This window comes from Myotis yumanensis, unplaced genomic scaffold (assembly GCF_028538775.1).
Source record: "Myotis yumanensis isolate MYYU_CA2020_CCGP unplaced genomic scaffold, mMyoYum1.0.hap1 SCAF_13, whole genome shotgun sequence".
NCBI lineage: Eukaryota > Metazoa > Chordata > Mammalia > Chiroptera > Vespertilionidae > Myotis > Myotis yumanensis.
The window spans coordinates 34,441,970-34,446,874 of NW_027223764.1; the positions used below are offsets into that span (position 1 = coordinate 34,441,970).

The 4,905-nt window shown below is 39.1% G+C and overlaps 1 pseudogene; it reads left to right on the top strand.

Moving 5' to 3' along the window:
* Positions 1-3,361: 3,361 nt before the first annotated feature.
* LOC139022241 (U2 spliceosomal RNA) lies at positions 3,362-3,518 on the top strand (annotated as a pseudogene).
* Positions 3,519-4,905: the final 1,387 nt, after the last annotated feature.

A 4,905-nucleotide genomic window follows, 5' to 3' on the forward strand; every position in this document is an offset into this window, starting at 1 on the left:
TTTCTGATTACATCCATAGAACAAGCCTCCAAGACATGCACTATTCCTCCCATTTTAGAGATGAAGCCACAGGGTTTAGAGGCATTGAATGACTTCTCTAAAGTCACACGAAAAGGAAGCAACAGAACTGGTGTTCAAAGCCAGGCAGTCTGGCCTAGTTCTTAGCCACATGCAATCCTGCCTCTCAAATCTAAGGCTAGAGTATGCTGATAATAAGTAATGATAAATCATCATTGTGTAGATGCAACTCAAAAAATTAACATAAACAGCAAGGCAGTTTTCCATCTTTCATCCTGGTTTCTTATTTGTTTGCCAGGAATGGAAAGCACCACCTCCTCTGAACATAATGTGCATCAACCTATTTAGAAGAGGGAAAGGAAAGACTAAGTGTATAATTTCCAGCCTCTTCTAGGATAGCATGAAAGTAGATTCCCTTGTTAAGAACTACGTGAAAAGAAAATTGGCCTAGATCAGTGGTCGACAAACTGCGGCTTAGCAAACCGCGGCTCACGAGCCACATGCGGCTCTTTGGCCCCTTCAGTGTGGCTCTTCCACAAAATACTGGCTCTTCCACAAAATACCGACTTCTGCGCATGGGCCACAAAATTTCAATCACACTGTACGTACGCGCCCGCACGTGATACTTGTGGAAGAGCCACACTGAAGGGGCCAAAGAGCCGCATGTGGCTCGCGAGCCGTGGTTTGCCGACCACGGGTAGATAATTGAAAATGTTGGTCAATTCACACAAATAAGAATGAGCTGAGAATTACACATTTAATGGTTCTATCTTACTATATTTTAAGATCAACTTTAAAGTGACAAATGACATTAATAAAAGTTACATTTATCTTCAGTAACATCATAAGTACAGTTCACAAGTCTCTGTCTAGCCTTCATCAGAAGACTTTGGGGCCATTTAGCAGATATGGGCATTGGAGGAAGGAAAATACAGGTGTCCCAAAAAATGTATACACACTTTAACAGCTGATACTATTACATTTTGAAAATGAAATGTATTTTAATAAACACTGCCTTTATAACTATTCAAAGTATGTATACATTTTTGGGAGGACACCCGGCATTGGGCACTGGCTGTGAACCAAAATTAATTCTGAGCACATAACACTGCAGTCTAACAGTCAGGGTAGAGTTTCTGGAGGCCAAGTTATAAGTGAAGTTACTTCACATTAATCCCAGTGGCCCCTGAAACTCACGCTGTGATATTTCCGCAGTTCTCGATTGCAGAATTAGAGCTAATTCTAAGAAAAAAATCCCACTGCACTATGAGACAAGGTTATTTTGGTAGAACCAGCCAACCGGAAGCTCTTTGAGCTTCTTTTCCTTGTGATCAAAGTCATAATCAAAGTACTACAACATCCCTGAAGGAATGGCAGAAGTTAACAACAGCATAAAAGACCTGAGAGATGCAGACATGGTAATTTCTAATATGTGCATAGGACAAATGGATCTTAAAGAATAGCAGCAAATTATTATATGCTTAATCAAGGGTGAACGGATGTCCACCTGCCATTCCGGACATGGTCAGCTTCAAGAACAAGTTGATTCAGCTCCTGGAACCCACTTTGCAACCCCTGACTGTACCAATACTGGATTCTATAAAGCAGAAACACCAGCAACAGTCCACTTTACCCAGCAAGGATGGCTCTAACACTTTCTTCCATGTCTTGCCTTAGGATCTCATCTACTCTTTGGCCGTGTTCCACCACTTAGTCTGCAAGAACGCTGACCATCTTGCAAAGCCACAGGCTATCACAACAAGTTAGGAGATTGGTGACATCATACTGACAGATGCTAAAGATCCAGCAGTTACCCGATGCTTCACAAAACATGTGTGCCAGAGAGCAAGAGATACAACGCAAAGGGGCAATAGCAGGTTATTCACAGAAATGGTGATAGGGTTTAGTGCCTGGCAGTGACCATGACAAGTGCCATTGGTAAACTCCTAACCAGGCATTTTCTGTGGCATGATTTTGGCAATCTGCTTGCCCACATTGCTCCATTTCTGCCATAACTCCAAGCTTTGCTCTTCAGGCTTCCTTTCAGTTCTGCCAGCTGACTGATAGCCCTTGATAGATTCTTTTTCCGCATAAGTTAGCTAGAAGCGGCTTGTTGTTTGCAAACAAGAATGATATACTAAATGATTTTAGGTTATAGGATTTATGGGGCAATGAACTAAAGAGAAGCACAAAGATCACTGTGTATTACGGAGCCTCAGCGCACACCATGTTCAGTCAGCATGCAAAGTCAGGCACAGAGCGAGGTTGGAGAGGAGTCAAGTGAATAATCGAGTGGCTGAGTTACTCAAAATTTGGACTAAACTACTTCGAGACAGATAAGAGTCTGAGTGTGTCCCCCTCAAATATTCCTTCCAACAGTTCTGGTAGGCTATCTGGGCTGTTTACTGCGCCCTAGATGCTACAAGAAGCTACAGCTTAAGGCAGCAGTTTTCAACCTGTGGGTCGCGACCCCTTTGGCAGTTGAACGACCCTTTCACAGGGGTCACCTAAGACAATCCTGCATATCAGAGATTTACATTACAATTCATAACAGTAGCAACATTACAGTTATGAAGTAGCAACGAAAATAATTTCATGGTTGGGTCACAACATGAGGAACTGTATTTAAAGGGCCAGAAGGTTGAGAACCACTGGCTTAAAGTAACATTCCACAACTACAGTAATTCAGGGAAAATGCTCCCCAACCTCCTTTCTGACAGCATCCTGGTGGCAAGAAGGGGTAGAAAGAAAATGAGGGGCTCTTTTCCGTTTGCTTCCCTCTCTTTGGAACCTACATAGCATTTCTATTAGTCAAGCAGGATGAACGAACCCCATGTCTTTGCCGAGATCAACACCATATAGAAAATTTTAAAGTTGTCAAAGACCACAGCAATGCCAAGCAAGATAACTGATACTTTAAGAAAACACAATTAATCCTTGGGAGTTTTATGCACTCATTACTTAACTCTCACCATTATAGTTATGCCCAAACCTAAGGAATTGATGATAATTTTTTTCTTACCCTTTTAAAACATTTTATGCCTATTCAGCAGCCTGCAGGTGAAAAACAAAATGTGTTTCATTCAAAACATATGAAGTATTGCCTTATATAAGATGCTATTCCTCGATTTCCTTCCCAGGATGTCTTTCCTAGATCTCCAAGAACTCACTGGAAAGAGAGTAAGTACTTGAGGGTACTGTAGAAGTAAGTGTGAAAGGCAGCTTTAGGGGACATGGCAGCTCCAAATCCTTTTCATGTAGCAAGTAAAAGTCTTTAATCCACAATCAGGAAAAGGATAGTGATATAAAAATCATAATTTTTAAGGTTTCCATTGCTTTCTGGATTGCTTCTCGGCCTTTTGGCTAAGATCAAGTGTGTTTTCTGGGCATTCTCAATATTTACACAAGTATTTATTCATTTCCTTCAGGATCTTTACGGCTGGCTGGCCAAATTGGGGTTTTTCTACAATAAAATTAAGTATGTCTTAAAGATAATTTTCATTAAAATATTTTAAGAAAAATACTCCTATTCAAAGGAATTGTGGTGAATTTCTCACTCAAGTTTTATTTATCCCTTTATTTTTCTGCTAACAAAAAACCTAGAAATGAAAGAAATGAAGGTGTCTACATGCATCTCTGTGAGTGAAACGCCTTTAACCTTTGACTCAAAAGCTATTACAGTGAAAGCACTTACTTATACATTAAAGATAGATGACCTGGAACCAACATCTACTTTCCATGTGCTCTAAAAAAACAAATGTGGTTTAAGTCACCTGTAGAGGCTTTCTTCCCTACACCCTGGTATTGGGTAAATGACAAATATCCATAGAGGAAGTTTATATAACACAAAATTATCAAGAAATTATCCACTTTAAATGTATATGAAGCATGAGAACAATCTAAAATAAACAGTTTCTTTTCCTCTCTCCCCTGTCTCTCTCTAACCTGCCCATCTACCTATATAAAGATTTGAACTTCCCTTTCTGTCTCTTTCCCTATAATCCTCTCTATCTTTCTACATGGAAATAGTTAAAGCGGGAGCTACAGCCATGGAAAGACATACAATCTAAGACCAAGTCCTGGGCTACACCTTTCACTTCTATCAAATGAGGCACCATTTAATAATTCAATGTATTCGATTTGGTTCTTTTGACGCTTTCTTTAAAAATAAATCTCTTTGTCAGTTAAAAACTAACTTCTTCTAAGAGACTGGCTCACAACATGTATCTGATTTTCTTCAGTCTCTTGTGTTTCAAACATATGTTATTAAGACATTTGTTATCATACATTTTGCAATGTTATTATAAACCAATATTATTAACATAATCATGATCATACCTTTTGCATTTTACCTACAAGGAGATATATAGATATAGATATAGATATAGATATATACACACATATACACATACACACACATATATATATTATATATATAATTTCTCTCTTTTTTCTGACACAGGTATATCTATAATAATAATATGTAAACACACAAAATTTTTACAGATCTTTGGCATTACGCAGCCTGTGTTTAATCTGCAGAAAATTTATATTCATAGCAAACCTATTTTTATAACTTTGTTTGGACTAGGATGGCATAGCAATAGGTTCACTATGAACAGGTCTTAGAAGCTTACAGGATTAGTCCTTGATTTTGCCTGAGAAACACATGCTCTCTGGCCTCTTTGCAATCACCTTACAGAGAATGGTAATTGCTCCTCTTAGGTAATCATTTCAATCATAGACTGATTCTGGCTGAATGGCATCCTTTAGATCAGCGGTTCTCAACCTGTGGGTCGCGACCCCTTTGGGGGTCGAATGACCCTTTCACAGGGGTCTCCTAAGACCATCAGAAAACACATATATAATTACATATTGTTTTTGTGA